General features: G+C 38.5%; 1 protein-coding gene across 1 annotated transcript in view; it reads left to right on the top strand.

The window, feature by feature from the left end:
- The window catches only part of Dtd (D-aminoacyl-tRNA deacylase), a 68,889-nt gene that overhangs the window by 23,398 nt on the left and 28,389 nt on the right, over positions 1 to 17,102 (top strand). The gene's annotated exons all lie outside the window — the stretch shown is intronic.

Raw genomic sequence — 17,102 nt, 5'->3', positions numbered from 1 at the left:
TTTGGGTACTATCAACGAAGAAACGAAACGTATTCGTTAGCCTGGTTAAGTCGGCCCACTTTCAGGGGCTCCCTGCTAACGCTCAGAGAGAGGCGAACGAAAAGGTTCGCGCACATGATGCAAAACGTTTCCGATACAACGAGCGAAAGTGGCTTGGATATGCAGAAAAGAAAAGAAGTGGGGAGGACGCAAAGTCACCCGAAAACGACGCAAATCGTCTCCTTGCTAACGAGCAAAAGCGGCTAAAACACCAGCAACCCAGTTTTACCAACATTCAGTGCGTCGGCAGACATTTATTTGCCGAGCCTTTACTCAACATCTAGGGACACCAGCCACCCAGTTTCACCAGGGAGGTCTACAGGGAGGTCGCAAAGTCACCCGAAAACGGCGCTAACCGACTCCGTGCTAACGAGAAAAAGTAGCTAACCTTACCCTGTATAAACGGCCTGGCTGGAAGAGCGTGGAGCTTTTCTTCCCGGCGCGAAAGCGCCATCACTTCCCATCCTTTTAAAAATAAAGAATCATTGGGCAAACGAAGACCGCACGGTATAAAGTTCAAGGTGGTTTCTCGGTTACATTAATTATTATTTTTTTTAATAAAACGATGAAATGGATTTACGTGGGTGTACGGGCAAGCTGTAAGGATCCGCAACTAAACATTTTTAAATGTGGTTTAAAGAGGTTCATCAAGGTTCATGGCGCTTCTTATATGAAGGTACTTATTTTTTAATTGGTACACGTTTATTTTTTTAGGGTATATCCTTTCTCTCGATAGGTTACTTTATTTTCCCCTCTTATTCTGGCGTTTGGGGAGAGGGACAAATCAGCCATTGGATACAGGGGCTTAAAGGGGTAGGGGGTCTTGCGGGGGTGAAAAAGGGCACCACGGAAATTATCGCGTGGGAAAAGGGGGGAGAGACTTGTTGGGGTGGTTCTACTATAGATTTTGGGACGAGGAAGATACGAGTTCCAATACAACAAATAACTTTATATGATTAATTAATGCACATAGAAACAAACAACTAGCTGAAGGCCTGCCCATAGGGCGGGCTTCTTGGCTAGTTATGTTATATTTTTCTTTTAAACTCGTATTTTGTTTTGCGGACCTCCAAACGGAATCGCTTCACCGACTTCGGACCTTTGATTTTTTAGAGCTATCCCCTGTTTTGGAAATTTGAACTTTAACCCCCCCCCCCCCCGACTCTAGGCGTGAGAACTTTTTTGTTTTTAGAGTCGCGCAGAAGACTCAATAATATTCTGTATTTTTTGTTAGTAGTGGTTTGACTGTCGAGACAGACAGATGTATGCTCCATTTGGTCATTAAACGTTTTGTATTTTATCCAATTTTAAATCGAAGTTATTTCCCGACATAAATATTAATTTGGGGTTACTATTTCTACGTTTCTCAACATCTGCATCGGCTTTGCCCTCTATAGGTTGCCCTCCGTATCATTTAGCTATAGAGTGTTAGAGACAGTTCGAACTTATATAGATACCTATAAGTTCTGCTCGGCTTCTTTTTTATTTAATTACATTGAATTTATCGATTATCTATAAACATATCTTTGGTTCTCTACGCCAAAATCTTTTAGTATAGGGCAAAGGCAACATCCACGGAAAAATGAAATTCCCCTACAGTCGCAAATGGCACTACTCACTAGGCGGGAATGGATAGCTGGTAATTATCACCGGGGCGCTAAAAGGCTTCGATGCGCTCCTCTATTTTCAAAACGTTACTTTATCTGGGCTAAGGAATTTCAGCACATATATTCCTAAATTGGTTAATTGGTTTTGTGCTTAAAGCTGCAATAACATAGAACGGACTTCACTTAAATCAGCTAGGCTAATACCCAAGGCACCACCTTAGGCCTAAGTCATCAAGCGACTTTTGAAGCCTTTTAATTCAGGTGGCCGGGTTCGAAGATCAGCTGTACAATAAAATTAAACCTTCCTTGTTTAACAATGAAATAACGCATTCTACTGTAATATTGGTCGAATTAAATTGTTGAAAAACTAATTTTAAGAAATGTTTTATATTTCGCTAAAAAATTAAAAAAATAATATGTATTTTCAAAAAACCACATATTTAGCGGTATTTAGTAGTTCATATAAAAATAAATATTTTTCTTCTTTACTTTTATACTTCGTTTTCCCCAATTTTTAATCAAATATATTAGCTTAAGCGAACGTACACATTTATCATTATAAGTTACAATTGCAAGTGTTATTGGCATATAATAATCATTTGATACGATAAATGATAAGTGGGAGCTACACGATGACTTAAAAATAAAAGAGAAAATTACAGTGGTCGAGAAAACATTACTGCCCAACTCTTCTACTATTCCATATAATTTTTAATATAATCCGCGACCTAGCTATACTCAGCGACCAATAAAATATCTGCATAAACGTCATTCGTACATTCACAAACAATTAGGTGTATATAATATTGAGATTATAACTATAGCGTTCATTCTGAAAGTTTTATTTTTATTTTTTGTTTACTTATAATATATATTTTTAAATATTAAATATTACAGGATATATTTTATCTATATATAATCCATATTGAAGAAACTATATACTTATAAAAAAAACTTATATACCTTGATAAGTTTTAAAAAATAAATATTTTTCTTGTGTAATTTTTCGTTGTCCCCAATTTTTAATCAAATATATTATCCATTCCTAGGATAACGTACACATTAAACAACATAACTTACAATTGGAGGTTTGTTAGCATATAATGATGTATAATTTTCAGTTATAGAGTAAATGCTTTTTTATTCATAGTTAAACTGCATCTTATTTCATATTGATGATGAAACCTACAATCCATGGTTTTAGAATTTAGATAATTAAAACGTCGAGTTTTTTTAAGATTATAAAATTTATTTCATACTAAATTAAGTCCTTAATGTTATAAAAATTTTATTTAATAAAATTTGAATAACTCGAGAACCGTATGGTGCAAAATTAAAATTTTTGTGGTGCCTTATGGTGCATTATGGGTGCAACATGATAAGTTAGTGAAACATTAAAAATGCAGAAGTCGCGGGCTGCATTAACTTGGCCCGCGAGCTATTAAATTTCAAATTTCCCAAAATTTTAAAATTTTAATATCTCGAGAACCGTATGGTGCAAAATTAAATTTTTTGTGGTGCCTTATGGTGCATTATGGGTGCAACATTATAGGTTAGTGAAACATTAAAAAAACCAGAAGTCGCGGGCTGCATTAACTTGGCCCGCGAGCTATTAAATTTCAAATTTCCCAAAATTTTAAAATTTTAATATCTCGAGAACCGTATGGTGCAAAATTAAACTTTTTGTGGTGCCTTATGGTGCATTATGGGTGCAACATGATAGGTTAGTGAAACATTAAAAAAACCAGAAGTCGCGGGCTGCATTAACTTGGCCCGCGATAATTGAAATTTAAATATCCCGAGAACCACATGGTGCAAAATTAAAACGTTGGTGGTGCATTTTAGTGCATTTTGGGTGCAATAAGATAGGCTCGTTTAATATGTAATAACCAAAAACTCGCGGGCTGCATTAACTTGGCCCGCGATAATTGAAATTTAAATATCCCGAGAACCACATGGTGCAAAATTAAAACGTTGGTGGTGCATTTTAGTGCATTTTGGGTGCAATAAGATAGGCTCGTTTAATGTGTAATAACCAAAAACTCGCGGGTTGCATTAACTTGGCCCGCGAAACTTAATTATTTTAATTGCTACTAAACTGTTGCGGTGCAAAATTCGGCATTAACGGTGCAATATGGGTGCAACATGATAGGGTGTTTAACTACTAGATTCGATGAAGTCGCGGGTCAACTTAATGGACCCGCTGCGGGGTCAACCGTCCGGACTGTGGACGCTAGCATTTATGATGAAACTACCGGTGATATAGGGTGAATTGACATCTCAGGCGCACCTGTTTATCAAATATTGACACAATGTGGCAAAGACCACGTCTTCGATAGAACCAATGAATGCAACAATCGCCCCAATTAAGCGCATCAACTGTAAGAGCAATAATAACAGTGCCTTTCCACGAGGTCCCAGAGCTGGCGAAACATCGCAGATTCACAGTTACGCCCAGGCTGCCCGTCCAGCCCCGCATCTTGTCGGGTTGAGATGCCTCTCGTCTCATGCTCCACCAGCTAGGGAATGAACAAACACAGGAGGTGTCTTCCCTCAGGTCGGCATTTTAGGATTTGATAACTTTAAGGCCCTCCTTAGAGAGATTATCCAAGGATTGGTTAAACTCTTCTCGGGAGGTGCACCAATTTCACAAAAGTTAGAAGATGACCTCACTAAATTACTCGATTTCACCATCTCTAGATATGCCACCTTCGATGGTAAAGAAAAGTCCAAACGTCTGGATTCAATTCCTTTATAATTAATTTAATGCTGGGAGATTAAGTTTGCGAGTAAACTAATTTTAAATACTAATAATAAGCGGGATTTAATTAATGTTCCCAATTTGTGGGCTAACTTAAATTTTAATGTAATAATTTGACTTCGTAACAAAAAACTATTTTATTTTTACGAAAAAATGTTCTGCTCTGAAAGAGCTCCAAATGCGAAGTGAGGATGGAGTTCTTTTTTCTCTGTCCTCAAGAATACAAATTTAAAATCTCAACGGAACTTTTTGTCTATTCCCAACTGCCTTTCCTAAACTCCTTAAACTATGACATGCCTGAAGCAAAAAGCTTTCGGTCATAAAAGGAGAGATGACTTTCTCCGAAACCATTATCCAAGCGAGATAACCAACGCGCGGTGTATCAATCGTCCCGCGAAAGGTACGCCACTTTGACTTAATACAATAGTACCATGCCCGGACGGCCCGAGAAGTCGCGAAGCCTCTCCCGATATTCCCGAAACCCTTTCTTCAATTTCGCCAAGCACCTGTCAATAGTTTTACGACCAATTTATCATTTGGACAAGTTGGGGGTTCTTCTCATTTTGTTATACCTACATTTTATACAATTTTAAAGAAGTAATATCTTTTTCTTCTAAAAAAAGATTTAATTATTAAATGTTTGAATTTTACCTTTATTTTAATTTTAATTTTAAGAAATTTTAGTTAATATTTAGTACACTTTTTAACACTCCCCCCGAAATACTGCAATAGTATTTCAATAGTTCAGTTGCGCTATTTAATTGTTTTTATCATTTTTGATTTCAAGCGCGTAGAGCAATTGTACTGGCCTGATTATCTCGCTACGGTTCGCCATTCTTAATTGACATTTCCGCACCTTTTTGTCGCGGCCGTAAAAGATTTTAGTGACTACACCGAGTTTCCATACCTGTTTAGGTAGTTTAATCTCATGAACAAGCATGACGTCACCAATTTCAATTAATCTATTTTCCTTTACGGTCGCGGCGTGATGGGCCGATCTTAGCTCCATCAAGTACTCGTGTCGAAATCGTTTCCAAAGGTTTTGAATTAATTGTTGTCGGTATTTTAAACGTTTAGTTAATTCGACACGAGTAGCTGGTAATTTGTCATTTGGAAATTTCTGAGAAGGGAGGCAGGTAATTCTTTTCCCAATCAAGAATTCAGCAGGTGTGAGAGGGATGGGTTCGTTTATATCGTTATAGACGTAGGTTAAGGGTCTGGAGTTGATCACTGCCTCAGTTTAGGCTAGTGTCGTCTCCATTTCCTCGTATGTTAATGAGGCTCTACTTAATACTTTTTTTAAAGTGGTTTTGGTAGAGCGTACTAATCGCTCCCACCAACCCCCCCACCAAGCTGCACGTTCGGCTATAAATTTCCACGTAATGCCATTCACTCCAAAATGTTGTTTTAGTTCTGCGCTATCTAAGCATTTCCAAATTAATTTTAAGTCCTTGTTCGCTTTGTGAAATGTTTTTGCATTGTCGGTATAGACTACCGATGGAATGCCCCTTCTCGCTACTACTCTACGGAATGCCAAGAGAAACTCTTCCGTTCTTAACGATGATACTAATTCTAAATGAATAGCCCTAGTGACTGCGCATGTCACGAGGAAAATGTAGGCTTTTTCTGGCGGGCCATTAGTTTTGCGTATGAATAATGGTCCCGCGAAATCTATTCCAATAATTTCAAACGGTTTCGATTCTCTCATTCGATCCGCAGGAAGAGGAGCTACTGGTGCTACGCGAGGCTTTGCTTTTATTTTTCTGCACTTTATGCAACTGCTAATTACGTTTTTTGCTAATTGCCTACCAGAAACAATCCAGAATTTTTCTCTGGTTTGCGTAATAGTTTCTTGCACTCCTCCGTGCAGTGTTTTCAGGTGGCTTCTCATTAAGATTAATTCGGAGAAGCGATTGGTTTTTGCCATAATTATAGGATGCTTTTCGCCATAAGTTAGCTCTGATTCTGTCAAACGGCCTCCTACTCTTAATACTCCTTCTTCGTCGAGCTGAGGGTGCAAAGTTGCAATCTTTGATGTAGCTAAAATTGTCTTTTTTAATTGTAAATCACTAATTTCTCTTTTAAAATCTTCTAATTGTGTTGCTTTAATCCAAATAGTCTCAGCTTTATTTAATTCCGCAGCTGTCGGTGGCATAATTTTATGACCCCATTTTGTGTGTAAAATATTGGCGTTTTGTCCATCGGTTACTACTTCCTTATTTTTACCGAAAGCTCGCAATACGTATACCGTGATTCTAATCGCCTTGTCTAATGAATAATATATGTTCAAATCTAGAATGTTGACTATACTGATTTTAGTTTCGCATTCTTCTACCAGGACTACCTTTTTTCTCTCCACCCCGACTTCGACGGGTACTCTCCTTTCTTCGAATCTTTTCTCGGGCCACTGCGATTTCGGCTTTTTTAGCCAAACGGGCCCCTCCCAAAATAGCTTACACGCTGAGAGTTCTTCGGCGCTTGTTCCCCTTGAGGGCAAATCTGCTGGATTTTCGGCTCCCGAGCAGTGGCTCCAATTTTGAGGGTCGGTTATCTTTTGAATTTCGGCGGTTCGATTGGAAACGAAAGGCTTCCATTCTTTAGATGAGCCCTTTATCCAATGCATAGCAATTGATGAATCGGTCCATAAAAAGGCGGCGATGCCGGTTTTATAGAAATTGTCCCTTACGTAATTAATGAGTCTCGCTCCTAGCAAGCATCCTAACAGCTCCAGCCTTGGCAATGTAATTGGTTTGATGGGAGCCACCTTTGCCTTGGAAACCACGAAAGATACTCCAATAATTCCAGATTTTGTTACGTAACGAACGTAAACAATGGATGCGTATGCCTTAGTGCTCGCATCGGAGAAACTGTGTAATTCAAATTCGCTAATTTCGTCTTCTGGGCAATGGAAAATGCAACGCGGCAATTTAATTCTTCTAATTTGGGGTAGTTCTCTTCTCCATTTGGTAAATAACTCTCCCACGTCTGGAGGAAGTTCGTCGTCCCATTTTAACCCACGTTCCCATAACATTTGAAATATAATTTTAGCTCTAATTGTAATCGGAGATAGCATTCCCATCGGATCGAAAATCTGCGCTACTACACTTAAAACTTGCCTTTTAGTATTTTTCATTTCCGACATCATCGCGATCAAATTTGATAGATCGAAAGAAAACAGATCCGCTTTCGCGTTCCATCTCAAGCCCAGTACCTTTAAATTTTCGCGGTTGGTACCGCTTTCAAATAATGTAATTTCACCCGCTTCTTGTCTTTTATTTCCCCAAATTTTTCTCAATTCGTCCGAGTTGGTTTCCCACTTTCGGAATCTCATGCTGGCTTTATTCATGATTTCGGTAACTCCAGCGGAGAGTTCAAACGCTTTTTTTACGTCGCTGGCTCCGCTCACCAAATCGTCATAATATAGATCTCTATTTAGAGCGCTTACCGCTGAACTGTGGCTTCCCTCGTATTGCTTTATGTGATATTTGATCGTGGCTGCTAATAAATAGGGGCTCGCTGTAACTCCGAAAGGAACTCTTGCCATTCGCAATATTTGGTAATCCTCCTCTTTAATTTTTCCATTTAAATCCTCCTTTACCCAAAGAAATTTCACCGAGTCCCGTTCTTCTTCCACTAGACCGACTTGTAAGAAAGCCTTTTCAATATCTGCCATAATGGCTACTTGGTGGTTTCGGAATCTTAGTAATAAAAGCAATAAGTCTGGGTTTAGATTGGGGCCAGAACTCATACAGTTGTTAAGCGACGGAGATCCGTATTGACTCGCTGATCCGTCCATTACTACGCGTAATTTTGTAGTTGCGCTAATTTCTCTCTTCACACCTTGGTGCGGTAAATAGAACGCTCCAGGTGTATCTTCCTTTTCTCTCGGGACAACTTCCACGATACCAAGAGCTAATTGATCGTCAATTATCTTTTTGTACTCCGATAAATATTTAGGATCTTTATGGAATTTCTTCAGAAGAGGTTTGAATCTTTTTAAGGCGAGGGTTAGATTGTTAGGCAGAACAGTTTTATCCACGTTCCATGGGAATTTTACGTAATACCTTCCCTCCCTGAATTCGATTTCTTCATTGAATTTTTTGATTACTTCTTCGTGGGTTGGCGCTAAATTTTGTTCCTCGCTTTTAATCCCTAATGATTCCAATTCCCAGAAACTTTTCATAATTTTATTAATCTCTCCTTCTTCTACTCCAGTAATCATTGCCGTGACGCTAAAATTTTGCGCACTTGAGTTTTTACCCCTTTGTGGACCCTGAATCACCCATCCAAACAAGGTATCCAGAGCTACAAATCTTCCGTACCTTTCTATACCTTTTACTACGTTCCAATAGTAATCTTCTCCAACTAATACGCTAATACTGGAAATATTTTTATTGGCTAAACTTGGTTCGTCTGCCATTTCTCGGCCCTTCTCTTTCATAATTTCTTCCATTTTTCCGCAATGTTTGGTAGTCGTTAAATTACACAAGAAAGGTACTTCCATAGCTATAATTTCAATTTTTAATCCTGGATAACGTTTGTTCTGAAGGGTTACTCTAACTACGCGCCTCCGCATTTCCTTCGGAAATTCGTTGCCAAAGTTATTTACTGTCAATCCTAATTCTTCAACTACGGGCAAATTCATTCTTCTAGAGTATTCTTCTTTTACGAAGCTAACTTCACTACCCGCGTCGAAAAGACATCTTACTTCTTCTTCCAATACTTCTGAAGTTACGGGGTTTTCAATCTTAATCATAGCGGTTTGAAGTAGAGTTTTCCGCGCGCTGATCAGGCCTTGCCCGGTGGATGTCGAGTTTACGTCTACCTTTTCCTTGGGGGCCGTTTCATCAGATTCTTTTTTCGTTTTGTTCGCTTCGTTTAATTCGCATATAGCAAAGTTATGTTTCACTCCACATGCTCGGCATGCCATTATTCTTGCATGGCAGCTTTTGCTATCGTGCCCTAATCTCAAACATTTAAAACATCTTCGATTTTCTCTAATGAATTTTCTTTTTTGCTCTAATGTTAATTTTACGCAATGAAAAGTAGCGTGTACGGTATTATCGCAGAATATACAGTATATTTTACTGGCCGTGGCCCTTTCTACATTAGTAGCTAGGGAGTAAGCCGAGGGAGTATAAGTTTTATTTTTATCTATTTTTCCAGGAAACCGCTTTGACCTATCTTGGGAAGAGGCTCCTTCTCGTTTATCGTTTTCCGTGGGCGCGCTTAATAATTTTGATCTTTCTCGACTTTGCAAATCCTTCCTCAGGAACTCGATTAAATTATGGACGTCCCAATCTTGGTCGGTATCGCGTTCTTTACTAAATTCTAGGCGAATATCTTCGGGTAAACTTCGCAGCAGGGCAGGGCATAAAAAACTACCATTGGAGTGAATGTTTTGTCCTAATGATTTTAAACTTCTAATATTAAGTTCGACTGTGTCGAATAATTTTCGCAAGGCCTTGAGATCGCTAGACTTTCGAACGGGCTCTATGCTTAAAAGCTTATTCATGTGGGTGTGAATGACTAAATCCCTACGACCGAATCGATTTTTTAATATTGATACAACTTCGTCGTAAGTGTCATCCGAAGCGTATATGCCAGAAATTACTGATTTTGCCTCCCCCTCTAAATACATTTCCAAATAACTAAATTTGTCTACCTTGTCCAGGTCCTGCGAGTCCACAGCGACGGTGAATTGGTTCCAAAAACTATGAAATTTGGTGATATCTCCATCGAACTTCTGTATAGCAAGCTTAGGCAGTTTGGTATGAGATTTCCTCGAAACACTACCCGCAGAGTTATTATTGTTAATATGCCCGTGAATACTAGCTCCCGACGCTTCCGATAATATGTCCGTTACGCTGGACGATCCTCCTCGCGCGGCTTTAATTCTTCTACCGATCTTTAATTTGCTCGCGAATATTTCCTCCTTGTAACGCTCTTTATTCAACGTCTCGGTTTCCAATGTTTTCTCGTCGTCCGTCAATGCCTCAGCATCCCTTTCCGATAGGCGATGATCCTCTTCCTTTTTAATTAATATGGATAGCGCATCTTCTAATGTCTCGATGTCTATCAAATCATCGCTTAAATAATCCGCAACTACCTTCAAATAATTTGTAATTGTCGTTCTCATGGTTTTCCTTATAGCTTTAGCTCTTAGATATCTTTCATTTTTTCCTTTGGCGTTTTCCGCGGCCTTCGCTGTGGCATCAGCTATGGCTCTGGCTACATCTGTTTCCGCCTCCATCTTCTTAATATTAATATTCGATATCTTTTTTCTTGTAATACTACCGCTGTCTGTTCATTCACAACTCAACCAGTCCCGGGTTTCGGCACCATAAAGAAAAGTCCAAACGTCTGGATTCAATTCCTTTATAATTAATTTAATGCTGGGAGATTAAGTTTGCGAGTAAACTAATTTTAAATACTAATAATAAGCGGGATTTAATTAATGTTCCCAATTTGTGGGCTAACTTAAATTTTAATGTAATAATTTGACTTCGTAACAAAAAACTATTTTATTTTTACGAAAAAATGTTCTGCTCTGAAAGAGCTCCAAATGCGAAGTGAGGATGGAGTTCTTTTTTCTCTGTCCTCAAGAATACAAATTTAAAATCTCAACGGAACTTTTTGTCTATTCCCAACTGCCTTTCCTAAACTCCTTAAACTATGACATGCCTGAAGCAAAAAGCTTTCGGTCATAAAAGGAGAGATGACTTTCTCCGAAACCATTATCCAAGCGAGATAACCAACGCGCGGTGTATCAATCGTCCCGCGAAAGGTACGCCACTTTGACTTAATACAATAGTACCATGCCCGGACGGCCCGAGAAGTCGCGAAGCCTCTCCCGATATTCCCGAAACCCTTTCTTCAATTTCGCCAAGCACCTGTCAATAGTTTTACGACCAATTTATCATTTGGACAAGTTGGGGGTTCTTCTCATTTTGTTATACCTACATTTTATACAATTTTAAAGAAGTAATATCTTTTTCTTCTAAAAAAAGATTTAATTATTAAATGTTTGAATTTTACCTTTATTTTAATTTTAATTTTAAGAAATTTTAGTTAATATTTAGTACACTTTTTAACAGATGGTGTTGTAGTTCGATCATTCTCCATGCGGCCTTCCCACAACAGCCCTTGGTTTCCACACTACGAACTCCACCTCTAGCCTACCAGAAGGAGGGATGTTATTTAAGTATTATCATGAGTCCATAATATTTTCCACAAGTTTGTCACTTTATGGAATATTTTACTGAGCTAGTAACGGAGTGTCGTTATCACAAGAAGAAAATCTCCCCCTAGCGAGGCGCTGTCAAAGGCTACGTGTGACGCGTTAGCAAGTGGACGCTAAACGGCGACGAAGCCCGTAATGCAGTTTGTCTTGTGAATTGCTCCCAGTAAAACTTTGGCATTCGATCTAGTTTTTACCTCTGTAGGGTTTTACAATCACCGTATCTGTTTGTTTGTGTGTGTCTGCCTGTTGTACGCAGTACCGGGGCAAAGTGTAATAAAAAACGCGTTTGCAGTTTCTTGAATTATGGAAAAGTGTTTATTGTTTTAAAACATCTTAATTCAGAATTCGTGTTTGTGTTGCGACGTGGGTTTGACTTGGGCATGTACGGAGTTTCTACTCTCCAACTTCTATTTATTGAATCTTGGGACGGGCCAAGCGCTAAGGGCTACATTTAACACCTTAGCATCCAAATGGCACTATTTCGGCCGAATTTTGGGGTTGGAGCCTGGGCCCTCCTGCTTGACAGGCGAGTGTTATACCACAGAGCCATCTACATTATTAAGCATAAGTGAAAATTATAAATTCAGCTTAAGCGAACGCGTATGTTAATAGTTAAAACAGTTTTACATTTTGGTTCTTATTTAAATACAACGGGACTTTGTGTTCGATTTAAATGTTGCCACTTGTCTATTGAATAAAATCAAATACGGCGACCGAGATCTAAACTCAGGCCCTCCTGCTTGTCAAGCTAGTGCTCTACCACCGAACATGTTACAGTACAATGATAAATGTGAATGTGATTTATTAATAATCATCAGCTATAGCGATTTCCATTTGACTGCTCTCGAGCGCTCTGATCTGCTCCGATCAAGTTTGGCGTGTTCCACTTCCCGCTCTCGGGTGCTCCGAGATCGTCCAAAACCGATCTGCAGATTTCGACAGATCAACGGATCGAGATCGAGATCGGAGCAAATTTTTGCGTTTTCCTTTTAGATGTTTTGGCAAAATGGCAGACCAAGACGCGAAAATTCAAATTACTAGCAGACGAAAAACAACAAATAGCGCGGGAATATGTTAGTGGCATCAAGAACGTATATATGTATAAGAACGTTGAACGATCAAATTGGCGCCCGGTGCCTTGATTTAATCGGTTACAGAATAACTCCGCCCAAAAAACCGCACGTGGCGCGCACTAAAGGTTAAAACCGTTTTAGTTCAAGCGCGCGCTGCACGCGGATTTTAGGGCGGAGTTATTCTGAAACCGATTAAGTCATGGCCCAAGCGACGCCTTTGGTTCAACGTTCTTATACATATATAGGTTCTTGGTGGCATATATAACCTCACTGGGTTGAGCAAAAGTAGGGTCTTATGCTACTTTCGGTTGAGTTTTTTATTTGATTTATTTACAGAACGAGAAAACGAGTTGTTTTTTTTTTGTAATTATAACAGAAGAAGTTTAAATTTGCCGCGCTAATTAGTTAAGTACGACAGCCAGGTGACGCTGACATCTGAATGAAATTGCACAACGTGGCTACACCAAGAAGAGTAAGGTATCCGCGCGGTATGAAATCCACCTTGGAAAACCTCGGAGGATGGAAATTATGGAGAGGAAATTTTGGGGTAGACTGAGTAGGTAGGCTGAGCAACGTTAAACCATTGAACTGAATACAATATAGACATCTAGCGGAAATAGTTCGAACTTAAGAAAATATTATCGTCTGCTAGTTGTTGGCACTTGTTTTTATAGTTTTAACAATGAAACAAGGAAAAGCGTTCAATTTAATTTTCCAACTATACTGTTTTTTACAAAAGTTAAAAAAGAGACAAATATTGGTAAATATATATTGTTTAATTAGATATTATCTTATAGATAAAAAGAACGACTGAGCATGCGCTATCTACCATAGCCTTTCCCTATGTAAAAAAGAAGAACCATATTTACGCAATTTATCTATAACTATAAGCATATGTAACATAATTACTCATAAGTATGCCACTAGCTCTATTTCTTCACTAACGGTTTGTTTCACAGATATTGCGTCATCCGTACCCTACGTAATATTTGATGTCATATATGGCGTCATCGAATCTCAAATGCCGTATAATTAGCTCTACGTCTGATAAACCGACGGCCATTATTTTAGTAAACAAACTGCTTTGAACAACCAAGGCTTAGGAGCTAAAATGAACTACAATATAGTGTCAAGTTCTGTTAATGTAATTAATTTGCAAATTAATGAAGTTCTCGGAGACTCACGTTCTAAAATAAATTTGCATTGTCAAATAAAAGAAGCAGGTTTATTGTAAAAAATAGTTGAAATTCAGGTTGAGCTTTTCTGGCGCAGGTTGGAGCTTGGATGAAAAATATAATATATATATATTTTTCATCCAAGGTTGGAGTCTTTGCAGATTCTTTTGAGCCTAGGCCTAACTCTTCTAGGCTTGATATGGATTTTAATAACGCTGGTGGAATATTCCACTTCGACGACTTGTTCCATTTTCGGAAAGTGATCACTTATTGGTCATTTTCGCCAACCTTTTATTTTTCTAAATTACTCATAATTTAACTTCATCCGCACAAACCGAGCGAGTTTATAAATTTCAATAAAGCTACATTAGGTGGTTTTTTTTCGCTTGTCCGGGGACAAAAAGTGTAAACTTTTTACCCTAAGACGTTTTATTCGCCTGTTCTCGGGTTAAGATTTTCCCTGTCCCGAATTTTGTTCGCTTGTTCCGGAGTATTAGGGTTACACTTTTTACTCCTCCTCGAAAGGAGGTGTAGAGGGAGTAATCTAGTTTTGTCGTCTGCTTAAATTTCGTTGCACGAAAATATGACGGGAATCTTTTTGTAAATAACCTTTAACCTTTAACTACTCCCTTCCTACTCCAACTCGTTTTTTTCGTCAAGACAGAATTGAAGTAAAATGACGTCATATGGCTACACTTTTTAACCTTCTCAAAAACCCAGAACAGGCGAAAAAAAACCACCTATTGGGCTGACTAAAATTCCGACGCAAAAAATTCCTTCTCAATTTAGTGGTTTTACATTGGCTTAAATAAATATGTTACTAGCCAATAGCGTGACTCCCGAAATTGCTAGGATGAATAAAAAGGTTAAAATCTAACGTAGTCCACCTTTTTCCTGGTTCGTGGTGAAACAAACCATTAGTGAAGATTTTTGAATGGAATAAAGGTACAGTGGCATACTTATGAGTAATTATGTTACATATGCTATAAGTCTTAAAGTTGGTCCTTTTATTTATTTATTTGTAGGTTCCTAAAATCTCGAGAACAGTTAGCTTTGAAATTTTAACTCAATGTTCAGGGCCTGTATCTAACTAAACGCGCTTAATTCCAAATATCTGACATGGCTAATTCAATTTTACTCATAATTCAATTTTATTTTACTCGACTTTGGACTTTCACCCCGTTGCTTCCCTTATCTCCCAACCTTAAAACTTTTTTAACGGGTTAGTGTGAAATTCGTAGAAAGGGAGTTAGTGTGAAAGAAAGGGACTTCGTAGAAGGGGAGGTTGCGTTACGTTTTTGCTACGCGTGTTACGTTTTTGCAACGCGTGTTGCGTTATTGCTACAGCGTTTACCTTTTTTACGTACAAATCAGATCTAATTCAATAAAACTAAGACCCCGGGTGAAGCAGGGTATTAAAGCTAGTACCTCATGTACAAAAATGTAATTTTTTAAAATCTGTCAATATGTCAAAAAGGCTACCTAGTTTAAAGGGAACAACAGGTTTTTCCATAAATTCGCTACAGATTCCCAGCATGTTCTTGAGATTGTGCAGTCAAACCTATGAACAAATTCACTAGTTTTCTTTAGTGGGAGAGCTGGGGAAGCATTGTAGAAGTGTGGAAAAAAACAGGAAACAAGGAGGTCACGTTATTTTATGGAAAGGCCTATTGTTTCTTACCCTACAGGTGAAAACTTTCCATTATTTCAACAAGCACTATATGAACAGTAACTTGCTCACTTCTAATATCGTCTTGGTGGCCGACTAATTGGGTCACAGAATATCATTCGTGATTTTGGGGGTAATGCTCTCGGGCCGGATGTTGGGGAACTCACTACAGAGCTGCTTCCGCCCGGGGAATGAGGGCCCTGTAGTCCTGTACCTATTAAAGCGCTTGTGTTTGTCACGTGCAAGAGTGTAACAAATTTCTATTGGTTGAAAAGGCGATATTTCGGTTTATTAGACCTCGGTCGAATACTTAAAAATTTAAAATAGCAGAAAGTTTCTCCGTTTTCTAAACTTTCCAAAAAGGTATTAATCGACTTCCTACTGTGAACGGTTTTTGAAACATTTGAAAAACGAAGTGTCCAGAAACTTTTGTCATAGTGGTTTTTCTCCACTGTAAATTCCCCCCTATGTCTACACATTTGTATTTTACCATTACATGGCCATTGTATCTCACCCCTTGTTACCCATTTTTATTATTATACTAGTATTCTTCCTCCTTTGCGGCAAACTTAAACCTATCCCTTAACAATTACAACCTTTATAGTTGTCCATGTGTTTGTATTACCAAGAACGTATATATGTATAAGAACGTTGAACGATCAAATTAAAACCGTTTCTAGTTCAAGCGCGCGCTGCACGCGGATTTTAGGGCAGAGTTATTCTGTAACCGATTAAATCATGGCCCAAGCGATGCCTTTTGTTCAACGTTCTTATACATATATTCGTTCTTGGTATTACTACTTTCCTATAGATTACTTGTTGTACATTAATAAGTGTGAGCTCAGGAGCCTAATAAGTGTATCCCACTTTCTAAATCCTGATAACAAAGTATTATTATAAATTTAAATATTACTTCTTGGCAATTTCCATAGATATCTTCCTCGGTGTCTGCTAGGTGTCAATTCCGTATTTTATGTTAGGCTTAGACGCCCCGAAATTTATCTAGACCTTTATATACATTTCTTATATCTATGGCAACATAGAGGAATAGCCCTGGAGTGGTATTGATAGTTCTGATTGGGCTAAGCACTGACATTCCTCTTCAGGAATCGCGTAAAGGTGGGATGTAGAAACGGGGGGTATGTCGAGGTAGATTTATCTATTCATACATTCCAACAAAGGCAGCGCGATCATGGCGCGATCTACCGGTTAGGGTTTGAATTCTTTAAAAAGTCTACCTCGACTTTCCCCCCTTTTTTTTCTCCGCCTCGAACTAGCACTACGCTGTCGGATTTAGCGCCTTCTTTCCTTTCCCCTCCTCTACTATTTCTCCATGATGGCAATTTCCACCAATAAGATGTTTTATTGAAGTGCCTATTTTAACTAGTCTACGCGGTATAATCACGGACTGTAAATTTTACAGTCCATGGTATAATCGCAAACATTTTGAATTGTTGGCACGATATCAAGATTTTTTAAATTTTGTCATGGCAAACAGCTCCATCTACTAACATAAAATAGAGGAAAAAAGAAAA

The sequence above is a fragment of the Leiobunum rupestre genome, chromosome 7 (assembly GCF_980474605.1).
Source record: "Leiobunum rupestre chromosome 7, qqLeiRupe1.1.hap1, whole genome shotgun sequence".
Classification (NCBI taxonomy): domain Eukaryota; kingdom Metazoa; phylum Arthropoda; class Arachnida; order Opiliones; family Sclerosomatidae; genus Leiobunum; species Leiobunum rupestre.
Note: the sequence above shows the minus strand (reverse complement) of the source record. Positions and strands in the feature narration are given on the sequence as shown.